Below are 17,657 nucleotides of genomic sequence, written 5' to 3' on the forward strand. Positions count from 1 at the left end.
ATCTCGACTCACAATTCCATCCTCCTCGACCTTAACTCTAAACCCGACCTTCCAAACATCTTCGACCAGTTTACCGACAGTGACGTATCCATAATTATTTTTTAAGTTGGACACATATATTAATAATAACGAATATATAGTGTTTAGGGAAAATCAGTGCATTGATTCTGGTGAGCTTTTGTTTTGGTAGAAGACTGTAAAAAACTTGTCTTTTGTCACTGAGAAATTGCAGTCGTCTGTAATCTTTGGCATTGTAAAATTCTTCTCTACTTATTTATTTATTTGCTATACTTTGTTGCGGCATATGGAAAAGCACAACTCAGAAACCAGAAATGTTTACGTGAATGAAAATTATTTACCTGGTTCTGTTAATATGTTTCATTTTAAATTAGTTCTCATTCTTACATTCATTCTCTTTCATATTTTGGTTCTAGATAATATTTGATAATATTCTCAACCGTAAAATACCTTGGCCACGGGCACCAGAAGAAATAAGCCTGGAAGCAAAAGATCTAATTGATGGGTAAGAAAACTATTTTGTTGATGTCATTGGCATTTCATGAGAATTGGATTCATCATTCATCTTGAAATAAATTACAATTGTAATGCAAAAAAGCAGTAGCCCAAGTGATTTCTTGTTACATTATTTGATGGACATAATTTTTTTGAGTTGAAGGAAATATTCTACGGAGCATTCATGGTTTGCAGAGTTAACTGTTCTGTATTTGCTTAAGAGAAGTTTCAGTCCTATACATTGAAAAGTAAATCCATTTTCCTTTGAATTTTATTTCAGTTTTTTACGGATACACAATTCGTTTCTCCTTCTAAATTTGTCAGTGAAAGCCAACAACATTTAATATTCTAACAGAACAAACAATCTTACAGCCATTGTTGTCTTTTGAGCGAGAATTGTTGATGATTCATAAAGCGGGCGCAACACTTCTGGCACACTTCATGGCTGGTTGGCAATAAACACTACAAAATAAGTATACATATCATATGCTATTTATAATTTGGTGGATGGTTCCTTACAGGAGTTTTAATGAGGCTGTCAACGGTTTCACTGATGAGGGGTGCTCAATGATGGAAAATGATGGCATCGATGACATTACTATCCTCGTAAATTCGTCTCCTGACAAGCTGATGAGCCTCAACCTTCCCTTTGCAAAGGGTTTTCTTCTGTCAGCAATATGGTCCTATGTGCAAAGGGCATCAATGCTCTTACAGGTTGGGATGCTTCCAATGTTTAAGTCTTCATGGCTAATGAGAGCGGTTTTGCGAAGTATATGACATGGTTTACATATTGTTCATAGCTTATGTTTTATTGTGTTCGTGTTGTTGCTAAGATGCCATTATAATTACTGTTACATGATGTTATTCCAATGTTTGTTATCTTCTTCATGCTTGTTAATATTGTTTTTCGCTAGCTCAAGGGGACTGAATTTTTAAGCATGATATTTTCTGAATGTTATTCTATAACATCTGCATAGTTGCAAATCATTCTATCATATCTAGTCTTTATGTGATTCATGATTTTTTTTCCTTCTCCACTGTTGTTTCCCTTTTAGAACATACCACCCGCAAGTCGGACGTATTTCAACACCGTAAACGAAAATGGGGTCAGAATAAACATATTGAAGTCGAATTCAGAAGACAATTTGACGTCGCCGAGATCCTTTATCACAGGGGGTTGAAGGTGAATTATGCATCACTGCATGGAAACGAACATTTGCCAACAATGAGAGTGGTCAGATATGATCATCTATTCTCTTTGAGATAACTGTTGAAGCATTAGAAACGTAGGAACATATTTAAGTTGCAAGTGTACTTCTTTTTCCCTTCCCCCTTAGTTCCAATGCTATCTTCTAAGTTCTAAGCAACTGATAGTCATTGTAAATAATAAGTATTTGGCTGGTATTATATTTCTTTAGATGTCCGATAACTCTTTAAGGATTTATCACTCGAATGTACACCTCCCATGCATATTCGAACCCATGACGTTCCCTTACAGGAATTACTTTTACAGTCATTGTCCCTTTTAATCTAAAAAGATTTTGGGAAAAAAATGAATAAGCGGCCCTTATACTTTTGGAAAAACAACCACTGTGGGTTGTCATGTCAACACCGTGGACTGTCACATCAGTATCGTAACGATAACGATGAAAAACGTTTGTTAAAGGGTCACATTGGACTAATTTTCTGAGTTGAAATGCCGCATTGGGTGAAAAATAATACAAGAACCACATTGGTTCTTTTCCCCAAAAGTATAGGGACATCTAATACGTTTTTGTCAACAAATTTTGTATAAAAGGTTACGAGTTCGAATAAAAATGTACTTTTAGGTGAAAAATACTCTAAAGTGATAGATATTCAAAAGGAATAATATTGATATATAATAATTAAAGAGAAAATAACCTCAGTGACCAAAAATCCCATATAATATACGATTTTAACCAACTTTTTCCGGATTTGCCAAAATGACCAACAAAATCGCAATGCGATCGCTAATTCGCAACGCGATCTCCATTATCGCAAATTCGCGTTGCATTTTCGCAATGCGATAGTTGAAAATCGCGTTGCGATGGTCTACAGTATCGTTGCGATTTTCACAATTCGCAATGCGAATAAGTAAATCGCAACGCGAATTGGGAAATTCGCAATGCGAATAAGTAAATCGCAACGCGAATTGGGAAAATCGCAATGCGATACTGACTATCGCAATGCGATAATAAAAAATCGCAACGAGATACTTACTTTCGCAACGCGATACTGACTTTCGCAACGCGATAATACATAATCGCAATGCGATTTTCAAAGCGCCATTAGTATCATGGCCAAGTATTTTATTTTTAAATTCCAAACATGAATATAAATATATTGGAACACTGAACTGTCCACAGTATATCCCGTAATCGCAACTCATAACCTAAAACCTAAAATCACAACTCAGTCCCATCTCCATCTCTCACTCTCTCACCCATCTCCGACGAAATCCGTCCCCATCTCCGGCGAAATCCATCTATCTAAATCTCTCAGAGCCACCCTCACAATCAGAAATGGAAAATCAACCAAATCAACCAACGAGGGTTAGTTTTTTAATTATTTTCTTTTTGAAATTTTTGCATTATTATTAGGTTTTTCATATTGAAATTGATGATAGGTTTACTGGTAATTTCAATAATAGATTAACCATTTCACTTAGATTGCTTATTAAATCAACCAAGAATCGCAACGCGAAATGCAAATCGCAACGCGATTTTAGTTTCTCGTTGCGATAGTCATTTTCGTGTTGCGATTTTCATTTTCAGAAACTATTCTTCTTCTGCAAATTGAAACTTGAATGAATTGCATTACTTCAACCAAAAAACAAAGACAAATACGAAATTCACAGTGTTGCATATTTAAGTTTGAAGAATAAACTACTACTATTTATGTTTATTATTGTTTTTGGTATATCTTCACAGTGTAGTTTTTGGTATATCTAATTTAGTATGTTTATTGTTTTTGTAGAACTTTTATTCGGCTCAATTGACCTTGAGAAATAAAGTCAGCCTGGCCAAAACAATTGCGTCGAAGCTTTCACCTGCACAAAGAAAATGTTGAGGATACATGCTTCGGGCCATGGCTGAAAGTACAACATCCCGGTGGAGATGCGATGTTGACACACCTGTTTCTTCAAACCATGACTAGAGATCTACCAGAGACTATACAACGTCGTGATGAAGAGATATGGTTTGATTTTCCACCGGTGTATACGTGTTTTGGGCGGGAGGAGTTTTGCTTAATCACCGGTCTACGCTTCGGACACGATGATGTAGGTCGGTACACTAGACACATTACCCGCCCATCATGGCTATCCCGGGTTTTTCCTGAGCTGGAGAGGCCGAGTCTACACGTAGAAGACCTGACAAGATTTTTGAATAATAAAGATGGTTTTACTCGGATGGATGACGTCGACGTTGTCCGAGTATGCCTTCTAATTCTTTTGCATGCCGGCTTTTTAGGCAGAGAGGCCAGACAACCTATTCCAAATGATCTAATCAAATTGGTAGAAGACCTAAATGCGTGGAACCTGTTTCCGTGGGGCTCGTATTTATGGAAAGCTACATGAATAAGTTATCGTCTGCCTTGGATGATCGAAAAAGTTTGCATGGCGATGGTTCCAAATACACTTTGACAGGCTTTATTTGGGCCTTTAAGGTAAGAATTTTTATATAATGTTTCCAAAATTATAAGTAATTATTTAACAATTACTAATGTTTGTTATTATATTGTTTGTAGATTTGGATATTTGAGGCCTTTCCCGCCATGAAGACATATGCAATAAAACTTCAAATAATATTCCCAGGGCTATTTCCTGGAAGAGGAAACGAACCTTGCAATGGGAAGATTTACTACGGTATACGACAATAAATAATGTAAGTTAACATAAATACTACCATATGTTTATAAACAAGTTATTACTAGTACACATTTAACTTTGTTTAAGCTTTTATATTGTTAGGAGGCCAACACTCCTCTACAGAGGCTGACACCCACGGAAGCTGAGCTTGCCACTGATTGGTGGCAAGCTAGTAAGCGTTTTTTTGATGGAACGGTTGATGAGCAGCCTCCACTTCGGGAGCCATCACCTCGCCCAGAGCTATCACCTCACCTAGAGCCATCATCTAATCGACCCGGCTATACACCTCCACAACGACAGCCATCACCTATTCTTTCACATCATCGAGCCTCTTCTCCACCATCACCGCAAGATAGGCGACCGGCAAAGATGTCACGACGTTTATCTCCCTGTTCTCCACCTCCACCTCAACGGGATGAGTTAGGGGAGTTACGTGATGAGGTCAATGCCTTGCATGAGGAGGTCGGTACTTTACGCAAAGACGATGGTGCATGGCGTGTTGAGGTGTCTACATTACGCGGTGAGGTAGCCGCTCTACGTGAGATGGTAGCATCGTTGCAGAATGAGGTTCATACTCTACGCAACGAGGTAAGTTTAAGATTTTTCATACTCGTAATTCATTCGGTTGCTGCCAATCTGTTTTTGTTAGTATTTGTTTTTGGTTTTGTTTTTGTCTTTTGGTTGAAGTAATGCAATCCATTCAAGTTTCAATTTGCAGAAGAAGAATAGTTTACTTTCGCAACACGAAAATGACTATCGCAACGCGGAAATGGCTATCGCAATGCGAAATGAAAATCGCAACGACAAAATCGCAACGCGAAATGAAAATCGCAATGCGATTTGTGTTTCGCGTTGCGATTTTGTCGTTGCGATTTCATTTCGCGTTGCGATTTTCATTTCGCATTGCGATAGCCATTTCCGCATTGCGATAGTCATTTCGCGTTGCGATTTTAAGTTTCGTGTTGCGAAAGTAAAATATTCTTCTTCTGAATGTTTATATATGTTGTCCTTTTAAATGTTTATATAAGTGCTTACTTCTGGAATGTTATCTGAGCATTTTGTGAACTATGATAGAATAATGATTTAGGTGAATACAATGCTAGTTTGAAACATATTTGTCTTTGTTTAATATCATGTCTGTTTATTTACTGATTTATGTATTAATTTTTTTTAGCGGCCCGATAAGGTGGATGCTTTACGTCGGGTTTTCCTTGCACGACGGAGTTCACGCATCAGACGGCGTGGACGTGCTATTACGTCTCCGTTCACCCCAATGGTGCGAAGACTCCGCAAGAAGAAGCCCGACTCACCGGTCATCCCTCAAGAGTCCCCTCCAATCGTTCAAGAGGCCCCTATTCTCCCTCAAGATTCTCCCCCCACCGTTCAAGAGGCCACTGTCATCGTTGAAGAGGTCCCTCCCACCATTCCAGAGCCCGATTCACATGGGGTAATATATCGAAGTATTGAGAAACCCCCACCGGTTCCGGACATGATGGATGAGAGTTGGCTCTCGTATGAGTTACCGGCTAGTACCCTTCCGGTATCTGAAGTGGAGAGGAGACAACTACCGGAAACAATTGTGGATAATACCCTTTGGGCTAAGACCGCAGTTGATTTTTATCTACATGAGCGGAGCCAAGGGTGTTACACTGACATCAACAAACTCAACGATGAAATGTTTTTGTTGCTTGATCGGTCTTGGTGGGGTGTGCTATTAGGGGTTGAAGACAGTGGCTATTTGGATGGGGATGTAAGACTATATTTGTCTTATATATGATTTTGATTAATTTGTTTAAAAATTAATGTAATTCACTAATATATGTATTTTTTTGTAAAACAGCATATCGATGCATGGGTGTTACGTCTACTAATAATAAGGAAGCTTAGGAAAAATAAAAAAAATTCGCTATATACAATAATGCCGACGGCTTTTCACGCAGTTCACTTGAAGAATCAACGAGATGAATCATTTTTGTTGGGCAATGGACAAGCTAAACTTTATCCTGCATGGTGGGAGGTCGATACGGTTAGTGTTTATTTTTTAAATTTTTTAAAGGTGTTAATAAATAATAAGTGCGCAAATAAATGAATTATTACTTATGATCGCAGGTGTTTATCCCTGTTTTGGAACGTCGTCACTGGCTTCTCGTCCAACTTCAGCTCCCATCCCTGAAGATAATAGTGTATGACAGCATGATCAATTACATATCACTGTCTGATTTGAGAGATATTTTCAAGGGATGGAGCTCTCATTTGGCTAAATTCTTGGATGGGATTAAGTATTGGATCATTCTGGACACAAGAAGCCAAAGAAGTTCAATGTCACAGTTGTCAGAGACGAGACCGCGCCACAGCAATTGCCGGAGCCAGAGGGGATTGTGGTCCTCTCGTATGCCTTTGCTTGGCGCGTTTGACGACGGGAAGCACAGAGTTTTTACCTCCCACCGATAGAGATAGAGCTGCAGTAGGCTTGTGGTTTCGGCATTATATGGCTAGAGCAATATATTCGAGACGCTGCCTACCTGCATCCGCGTTATGAAAGTGTCCATTGTTAATTGGTAAGTCAAATGCAAGTTTTGTTAACATATATACTCCTTTTGGTTTGAAAATGTTTGGTTAAGTACCTAGAATTCAATAATTTGCTGTTTGTAGGTTTTAGATGTGTAGGAAGTCTTGTTTGAGCAAATGTTTGGTTTCTGCAGGTTAATCCTTAAGTGAGCTGCGTGAAATGGATGTACGGGGTCACAAAGTTGTTGATTCTTGATTCAATAATTGATGAAGAAATAAGAATTATTATTATTTTTTGATTGTTTAATTGATTTGTAAATGTTGATTTGTTTAATTGATGTGTACATAATTTGTGTTGAAATGTAATAGTTGATTTGTTGATTTTCAATCTGCTTTATGTTGAAGGCAAAACAGACTATCGCAACGCGAAATGGTTATCGCAACGAGAAAATCGCAGTGCGATTTTCATTTCGCATTGCGATTTTCTCGTTGCGATAACCATTTTCGCATTGCGATAGTCAAATGAATGTCTAATAAGTGATGACAACTGAACAGATCATAGCAATGTTCAAACTCAAGTTACTAATACATGCCTAACTGAAAATGTTAAAAGTGCACACATAAAATACACATAATGCAAGTTTTGTTAACATATATACTCCTTTTGGTTTGAAAATGTTTGGTTAAGTACCTAGAATTCAATAATAATTGTTAAAAGTTTATGCATGTTAATCCTCGTTGCCTTTTTCATTTCGTATTGCGATTCTATCGTTGCGATTTGCAGTTCGCATTGCGATGGTCAAATGATTGCCTTTCGCAACGCGATTCTGACTTTCGCAACGAGATAATACAGAATCGCAATGCGAGTTTCAAAGTTCGCAACAGGTTTTAGTTTCGCAAGCCAAATTTTTTGTGTATGTATATATACGCAGCAGCAACAACTCATAACCTAAATCCCTAAATTGCAACTCATTCCATCTCCATCTATCACTCTCTCCGGCGACATCCGTTCCAATATCCAACGACATCCTTCCCCATCCGGCAACAGGTCTTAGTTTCGCATCTCGTTTGTTTAGTTACAACCATGAAATCATCTAATGTTGATCATGTTTGGATAGATTTGTGTTTTGGAGGGTCATGGGAGAATGTTCATGGTGTTTTACAATATATGCCTTTACCCATGAATCTTCAACTAAAACTGTCATTAAAGAAGTTAACTTATGAAACCCTAATGTTACGTGTTTCAAAAAAATTGAATTTAGAGCCCCTAAGTGGATTTAGGCTATCTTATCAGAGAAATGGTAAAGTTTATTTGTTAACCGACAATGAAGATGTTGAACGATTCATTGCTTACATTAATGTTTCAAGTGATGATGTTACATTGTATGTTGTTGAACCTAGAAGTAGTATTGTTGGGTCAGTAGCGGGTAGTAATCAACTAAGTGGGTCTCAAAACCCACAGCCTTTCTCTAATCCAAATCCAAATCAACTTTCAGCACCAAATTCCGGTTTTCGTATTGACCAATTAGACGATGATGAGCCAAGAGAAAAAATTGTGAGTACTAGTCAGTATTCGAAATTTGATCTTGGTCAATACCCGGACTTTGATATTGGTCAATACACGAATTTTGATGATGTTTCAGAAGAAGAAACAGACCCTGCGTGTAATGATTTTGATATTGGTCAATACCCGAATTTTGATGATAAAACACCCGTTGTCGAGGAAGATGTTGTTGATGATAATGAGGAGGAAGTTACGACTGTGAATGAACATGTTGAACATCCATTCTGTAATTCATATAATCCCGAAGAAGAAAAAGAAGAAGAAAAAGTCCCCGAAGAAAAGAAAATGCCACGGGAGTATAACTGGAATATGCCAGAATTACTTCAGTTACCGGAAGAAGAGTTGGCAAAGAAAGCAGTTGATTGTTACACAAAAGTTATTCGTATCAAGAAAGATGATTGTTTTGATACAAAGGAAGACTTGAAGATAGCTTTGTATACGAAATGTGTGGAAGATGGCTATCAACTAAAAGTTAACAAATCAAGCAAAGATCGTTTCGAAACAAGGTGTACGATTGACAAAAACTACGTGGCGTATGATTGCAAAGAGGATAAAATATTGCGCAATGTTTCAAGTTAGGACCTTTATTGATAAACATACATGTTCAAGAACCCAAGTTTTTCCTCACCATAGACAGGCAAACAAAAAAGTGTTGGGTGGTTTTCTGGCTGAGTTAATGTTTTTGAATGGCAGGGTATATCGGGGACATGAAATTATGACTGACATGAATGCTCGGTTCAAGATTAGTATATCATATTCTCAAGCTTGGAGAGCCAAATGTTATGCCTTGGAATTGTTGAGGGGGTCGCCAGAAGCATCGTTTGCCCAACTGCCGGCTTATTGTCATAATTTAAGCTGAAAAATCCTGGGTCGGTAACTCATATCAAAACAGATAGAGATGGACGCTTTGAGTTGCTGTTTATCGCCATTGGTGTTGCGGTTAGTAAATCAATATAATTCTGTTGACTCATTTCTGTTAGTTACATGCATTTAAAATTTAAATGATTATATTTCTTGTGTATATTATTTTGTAGATTCGTTCGTTTATTACTTGCATGCGCCCAGTTATTATAGTTGACGGAGCACATTTGAAAGGTCGATACCTTGGAGTAAACTTATTAGCAGTAGCCATGGATGCTAACAATGGGATATTGCCAATAGCTTACGGGGTTGGCAAATCTGAAACCTCTGATTCATGGACATGGTTTATGGGGCATCTTAGGGATTGCATAGGTCCTATTAGCAATCTGACAATCATATCCGATAGGGCAAACTCAATTGACAACGCTGTTAGAAGGTGTTTCCCAGATGCTTTTCATGGACTTTGTGGTGTTCATTTGTATAGAAATCTAAAATCAAGGTCTGCTGGTATAAAAAAACACAAATGGACATACTGGAAGGCTGTAAAGGCTTATCGGGAAGTGGATTTCAATAAGCATATAAACTGTTTAAGACGTGTTTTGCCTCAGTGTGCTCAAACACTAGAAGATGTCGGGTTTGAAAGATGGTCAAGAGTACATCAACTTGGAGCAAGATATGGTTTCATGACGTCTAATAGTGCAGAATCAATTAACGCTCTAAGTCGTCATTCCCGGAAATTACCCATTACTATGTTAATGGAGTTTTTTCGAGCCTCTATTCAACAGTGGTACTACAAAAAAGAAACCATGCAGGTATTATTTCTTTGAATTTACAGGAACATTGGGATATATTTTACTAAGTATTATTTATTTAAATTTACAGGAACATTGGAACATCGTGTTACACCATGGACTGAAAAAAAGATAACGAAACGTGTTGTGAAGTCAACGTCATGGAGAGTTGAACCATGTTCAAACACTTTGTTTGAAGTACTGGATAATAACTTAAATGGGCTTGTCGATCTAAATGCAAGGACGTGTAGTTGTATGAAATGGAAACATCTGGTTATCCATGTGGCCATGTTATAAAAGTTGCTCTTCATCTAAACCAAGATGATTCAAGCACATACGCTATGGATTGCTACACTACAGAAGTATATCGACAGACTTATGCGAGATTGTCTACCCTATTTCACATCCTTCTGAGTGGGACATACCAGATGACTTACAAACAGTTTTGCCACCAACCATGGATAGAAGGCTACCTGGCCGACCAAAAAGTCACGATCGTATACAGTCTAAGGGTGAAGAGAAGAAGAGATCGACATGTAGTCGGTGCAAGGAAAGTGGTCATACAAGGTTGACATGTGGATCACCAGTGCCATCAAATCATCTTTTCCTCTACCAAAATATGGATCATCATCAAAATCCAAAGCTCATATGGTGTCAAGAAAAGGCAATCAAAATCGCAATCATCTTTAAAATCCCAATCACAACTGGCTTCACCTTTTGGGTCTGTTAACTTAGGTGATTTTTAAATGCAAACGTTGTATTATGTAGATTTTGTGTGAACTGTTAACATTTTAGTTAGGCATGTATTAGTAACTTGAGTTTGAAAATTGCTATGATCTGTTCCAGTTGTTATCACTTAATAGGCAATCATCTTAATGTCCATCGCAACGCGGAAATTACTATCGCAATGCGAAATGAAAATCGCAACGAGGGAATCGCAATGCGAAATGAAAATCGCAACGCGAATTTAATTTCGCGTTGCGATTTTCATTTTCGCGTTGCGATTCTCTCGTTGCGATTTTCATTTCGCATTGCGATAGTACTTTTTGCCTTTAACATAATGCATATTGAAATCAACAAAATCAACCATTACATTTCAATCAATTAAACAAGCACAAATAAGAATTATGTTAACATCAATTAAACAAATCAACTTTTACAAATCACCTTTTACAAATCAATTAAACAATAAAAAATAAGCAATAATTATTAGAGAAAATAACACTTCTACTATTGAATCAACTTTTGCAGCCATACATCATTTTCACGCAGCTCACTTCTGAGATTAACCTGCATAAACCAAACATTTGCTCAAACAACACTTTCTACACATCTAAAACCTACAAACAGCAAATTATTGAATTCTAGGTACTTAACCAAACATTTTCAAACCACAAGCCTATAAACATACCAATTGTTTATGGACATTTTTATAAAGCGGATGCAGGTAGGCAGCGTCTCGTATATATCGATCTAGCCATATAATGTCGAAACCACAAGCCTACTGCAGCTCTATCTATATCGGTGGGAGGTAGATACTTTATACTTCCTGTGATCAAACGGTCCAACGCCAAGCATACGAGAGGACCACAATCCCCTCTGGGTCCTTTCGTTTGTTGTGGTGCGGTCTCGTCTCTGCTAACTGTAATATTGAGCTTCTTTGGCTTCTTGTTTCCAGAACGAGTCCAATAATTTATCGCATCCAAGTATTTAGCCAAATAAGAGCTCCATCCCTTAATAATATCTCTTAAATCAGCCAATGATATGTAATTTATCATGCTGTCATATACTATTGCCTTAAGGGATGGGATCTGAAGCTCGACGAGAAGCCAATGGTTACGTTCCAAAACAGGGATAAACACCTGCAATCATAAGTAATAATTCATTCATTTGCGCACTTATTTATGAATACCTTTAAACTCAATCTAAAATAAACACTAACCTTATCGACCTCCCACCATGCAGGATAAAGTTTAGCTTGTCCATTGCCCAACGCTAATGATTCATCTCGTTGATTCTTCAAGTGAATTGCGTTAAAAGCCGTCGGCATTATTGTATACCGTGTATTTTTTTTATTTTCCTTAAGTTTCCTAATTATTAGTAGACGTGACACCCACGCATCGATATGTGTTTTACAAAAAAATACATATATTAGTGAATTACATTAATTTTTAAACAAATTAATCAAATGAAAATATAAGAAAAATATAAGACTTACCCCTCCATCGAAATAGCCATTGTCTTCGACCCCTAATAATACGCCCCACCAAGACCGATCAAGCAACAAATAGATATCATCATTGAGCTTGCATATGTCAGTGAAACACCCCTGGCTTCGCTCGTGTAGATAAAAATCAACTGCGGTCTTAGCCCAAAGGGTGTTATCCAGAATTGTGTCCGGTAGTTGTTTCCTCTCCTCTTCAGATACCGGTATGGTACTGGCCGGTAACTCATACGAGAGCCAACTTGAATCCATCATGTCCGCACGTCAGAGGGTTTCTCAAGAATCCTACATATGACGCCATGTGAATCGGGCTCTTGAATGGTGGGAGGGACCTCTTCAACGATGACAGTGGCCTCTTGAACGGTGGGAGGGGACTCTCGAGGAATGATAGGGGCCTCTTCAACGATAGGAGTGGACTCTTGAGGGATGATAGGCGAGTCGGGCTTCTTCTTGTGGTGTCTTCGCACTATTGGGGTATACGGAGACTTAATAGCACGTGCACGCCGTCTGATGCGTGAACTCTGTCGTGCAAGAAAAACCCGACGTAAAGCATCCACCTTATCGGTCTGCTAAATAAAAATACAAATATCAGTAAATAAACAGACATGATATTTAAACAGTGAAAACAAAGATAAATATATTTCAAACTTTCAACCAAAAGACAAAACAAAGACAAATACTAACTTCACAGTGTTAAAGTAAAAAGTTTAGCATTTTTGGCAGCAACCGAATAAATTTACCAAGCAATCTAAGTGAAATGGTTAATTTAAGTGAAATTACGAGTAAATTTATCATCAAGTTAAATATGGAAAATCTTAAACTTACCTCGTTGCGTAGAGTATGAACCTCATTATACAACGATACTACCATCTCACGTAGAGCGGCAACCTCACGACGTAAAGTAGACACCTCCACACGCCATGCACCATCGTTATCGCGTAGAGTACCGATCTCCTCACGCAAGGCATTGACCTCATCACGTAACTCCCTTGACTCATCCCGTGGAGGTGGAGAACAGGGAGATAGAAGTCGTGGCATCTTTGTCAGTCGCCTATCATGAGGTGATGGTGGAGAAGAGACTCGATGATGTGACGGGATAGGTGATGGCTCTCGTTGTAGAGGTGTATAGTCGGGTCGATCAGGTGATGGCTCTGGGTGAGGTGATGGCTCTCGAAGTGGAGGAAGTGGAGGCTGCTCATCATTCGTGCCATCAAAAAAACGCTGACTAGCTTGCCACCAATCAGTGGCAAGCTCAGCCTCCGTGGGTGTCAGTCTCATTAATGGAGTGTTGGCCTCCTAATAATATAAAAACTAAAACAAAGTTAAACGTCTACTATTAATAACTTGTTTATATATGATAGTATTTGTGTTAACTTACATTATTTATTGTCGCATATGGTATTAAGTCTTCCCAATCCAACATATGTTTCCTCTTCCAGGAAATAGCCCTAGGAATATCATCTGAGGATTTTAATGCATATGTCCGCATGCTGGGGAAAGCCTCGAATATCCAAATCTACAAACAATATAATAACAAACATTAGTAATTGTTAAATAATTAATTATAATTTTGAAAACATTATATAGAAATTCTTACCTTAAAGGCCCAAACAAAGCCTGACAAAGTGTATTTCGACCCATCGCCCCGCAAACTTTTGCGGTCATCAAAGGCAGACGACAACTTAGTCCAGGTAGCTTTCCATATATACGAACCCCACGGAAACAGATTCCATGCATTTAGGTCCTCTACCAATAATATTAGCTCCTGAGGAATAGGTTGTCTGGCCTCTCTGCCTAGAAAGCCGGCATACAAAAGTAGTAGAAGGCATACTTGGACAACATCGACGTCATTCATCCAAGTAAAACCATCTTTCTTATTAAACAATTTCTTCATGTCGTCGATGTGTAAGTTCGGCTTCTCTATTGACTAATCAGGAAAAACCCTGGATAACCATGATGGGCGGGTGATATGACGAGTGTACTGGCCTACATCATCGTGTCCGAATCGTAGACCAGTGATTAAGCAGAACTCCTTCCGCCCAAAACAAGTATACGCCGGTGGAAAATGAAACCATATCTCTTCCTCACCACGTTGTATACTGTCAGGTAGATCGCTAGTCATGGTCTAAAGCCACAAATGGGTCAAACTAGCATCTCCACCCGGATGCTGTACTCTCAGCCATGGCCCGAAGCAGGTTTCTTCAAACAATTTTCTTTGTGCAGGTGAAAGCTTCGAAGCAATTGTAGTGGCTAGGCTAACTTTATTCCTTAATGTCAATGAAGCCGAAAAAAATTTCTACAAAAAAACAATAAACATACCAAGTTAGATATACCAAAAATTACACTGTCAAGATATACCAAAAACAAAACAATAAACATAAATAGTAGTTTATTCTTGAAACTAAAATTTGCAACACTGTTTATGTCTTTTGGTTGAAATGAAAATCGCAACGAGATAATGAGAATCGCAACGCGGAAATGACTATCGCAACGAGAGAATCGCAACGCGAAATGACTATCGCGACCAGACAATCGCAACGCGAAATGAAAATCGCAACCGCGAAATGAAAATCGCAACGCGAAATGAAAATCGCAACGCGAAATGAAAATCGCAACGCGAAATGAAAATCGCAATGCGATTTTGGTTTCGCGTTGCGATTTTTATTTCGCGTTGCGATTATCTCGTTGCGATAGTCATTTCCGCGTTGCGATTCTCATTCTCGAAACTATTCTTCTTCTGCATTACTTCAACCAAAAGACAAAGCAAAGACAAATACTAACTTCACAGGCTAAACAGTTTAGCAGTATTGGCAGCAATCGAATGAATTTAATAATAAATCTAAGTGAAATGGTTAATCTATTATTGAAATTACCAGTAAACTTATCATCAATCTCAATATGAAAAACCTAAAATAATGCAAAAATTTCAAAATAAAAATAAAAAAAAACTAACCCTCGGAGGTTGATTTTCCATTTCTGAATGATTGTGAGGGGTTTTTGACTGTGAATGGTTGTGAGGGATTTCGCCGGCGATGGGGACGGAAATTTTCCGAGATGGGGACGGATTTCGCCGTAGAGAGTGAGAGATGGAGATGGGACTGAGTGTTGTGTTTTTGGGTTTGAGGTTATGAGTTGCGTGCGATTACTGTGGACGGTTCATTTTCCGATTTATTAAGAAAAAATACGTGTTTGGAATTTGAAAAATAAATACGCGTTAATACGAATGGCGCTAAGTAAATCGCGTTGCGAAAGTAAGTATCTCGTTGCGATTTTTTATTATCGCATTGCGATAGTCAGTATCACATTGCGATTTTCCCAATTCGCGTTGCGATTTACTTATTCGCATTGCGAATTTCCCAATTCGCGTTGCGATTTACTTATTCGCATTGCGAATTGGGAAAATCGCAACGATACTGTAGACCATCGCAACGCGATTTTCAACTATCGCATTGCGAAAATGCAACGCGAATTTGCGATAATGGAGATCGCGTTGCGAATTAGCGATCGCATTGCGATTTTGTTGGTCATTTTGGCAAATCCGGAAAAAGTTGGTTAAAATCGTATATTATATGGGATTTTTGGTCACTGAGGTTATTTTCTCATAATTAAATTTATCAAATCATTATAATTTTTTTTAAAATTTATTGAATTGTTTTAAAATGATAATTAAATTTTATCAAAATTTTATAATTATTATAATATTATCGTTCAGCACCTCGCCAGATGGATGCTTGCTGATCTTGTCGAGCTCCTTGGACAGCCCAAAAGGGTACAGGGTCCTGAAACCACTTGTTGATCGTGGATTTAACGTCCTTGCAGTCACACCTGACGTGCCCTTTCTAGTGAAGAATACCCCAGCAGAAGCATGGCTTGAGGAGTTGAAGAGTGGCAACATGGACCCTGGTTCAGTTCCTTTATTCAACCATCTGTCTGATCTCATCAGGCTTGCGGTTTTGTACAAGTATGGAGGAGTCTACTTTGACACAGATTTCATATTCCTGAAAGATTTATCAGGGCTGAGGAATGCCATTGGCGCGCAAAGCATCAACCAAGTAACAAAAAAATGGGCCAGATTAAATGGAGCAGTTATGATCTTTGACATCTGTTTTGCTGGAATTCTTGCAGGAATATGCCACCACTTTTAACGGGAACAGGTGGGGACACAATGGACCCTACTTGGTTTCAAGGGTGATGGAGAGACTAAGAGACAACCCCGAATACAGTAACATTACAGTTTTCCCACCAAAGGCCTTTTATCCAGTGGATTGGATTAAGTTAGCCAAGCTGTTTAAGAAGCCAGAAACGGAGGCCGACTCAAAGTGGACAGATGACACAGTTGCTGATATAAGCAGCGAGAGCTATGTAGTTCAATTGTGGAACAAGAGAAGCAGAGGATTGAAGATAGAGGAGGGAAGTGTGATGGCCAAATGATTGCAGACCACTGTAACATTTGCGACAACATTTACGATCCTTGAACCTTCAACCCTCTCTATCCCAAACCATTCCCACCAGGACTACCTACCAAAACACAGATTTTTCTCTTCACCAAGGTGTTTTTTATTATTATTTATGTTTGCATACCGAATTTGATGATTGAATGATTGATGTCAAAAATACATATAAAAGAAAGCTGGAACACTGCCATATTGATTGCATCTACAATTCCATTCCACGGTATCCAAAACCTGCTATATACATGGATTAGGACTCTCCGTATAATACTTCTAAAAGGCATAATCTATTTTGGGGTAAATGTGCATGTCCTAATCTTCCTCTTTTAATACACGAATCATATATACCTATGAAACACAATATTAATCTAATACGCTTATCTTAATCTGTATTCAGAATACATAACTTTGATCAATGTACTGTTAAATTTTATTGCATGTATCTTAATGAAGATACATGACTTTGATCAATATATTATATATCTAGGAGTTAATACGCTTATCTTAATGCCAATTTGAATTTAATTTAGAGTGTATTTAAATCATATAAATCAAAATTTAAACACATATATAGTATATATCATTAAGATTGTAGGAGTTATTTCTTGTTTTCTTTAAACATGTTTGATTAAGTTAATGAAAAGACATGCATATATCCTGCAAAGAAGCGATATTTTGAAGGAGCGTGGATGAGGGAGTGGTTGGTCGCACGTCATGTCACCACAGTGAATAGTTCATTTTCGTGTTCAACAAATGCCAAAGCACAAAAGAGTTGAGCTTACGGTCTCTCAATCTTTGTCCCCAAGTCACGCTACAGCCTACAACTACTCCGTCCTTCCAAAGCTATATATTATAT

The 17,657-nt window shown here is 38.1% G+C and overlaps 1 long non-coding RNA gene and 1 pseudogene across 1 annotated transcript; both read left to right on the forward strand.

Moving 5' to 3' along the window:
- Nucleotides 1-677: 677 nt before the first annotated feature.
- Nucleotides 678-1,797, forward strand: LOC120173100. Its single transcript, XR_005521022.1, has 4 exons — nucleotides 678-761; nucleotides 886-961; nucleotides 1,035-1,227; nucleotides 1,569-1,797. It is a non-coding gene; the product is annotated as an uncharacterized LOC120173100 (long non-coding RNA).
- Nucleotides 1,798-1,994: 197 nt separating this feature from the next.
- Nucleotides 1,995-16,849, forward strand: LOC120173139 (annotated as a pseudogene).
- Nucleotides 16,850-17,657: the final 808 nt, after the last annotated feature.

This window comes from Hibiscus syriacus, unplaced genomic scaffold, assembly GCF_006381635.1.
Source record: "Hibiscus syriacus cultivar Baekdansim isolate YM2019G1 unplaced genomic scaffold, ASM638163v2 tig00111941_pilon, whole genome shotgun sequence".
NCBI classification, from domain to species: Eukaryota; Viridiplantae; Streptophyta; class Magnoliopsida; order Malvales; family Malvaceae; genus Hibiscus; species Hibiscus syriacus.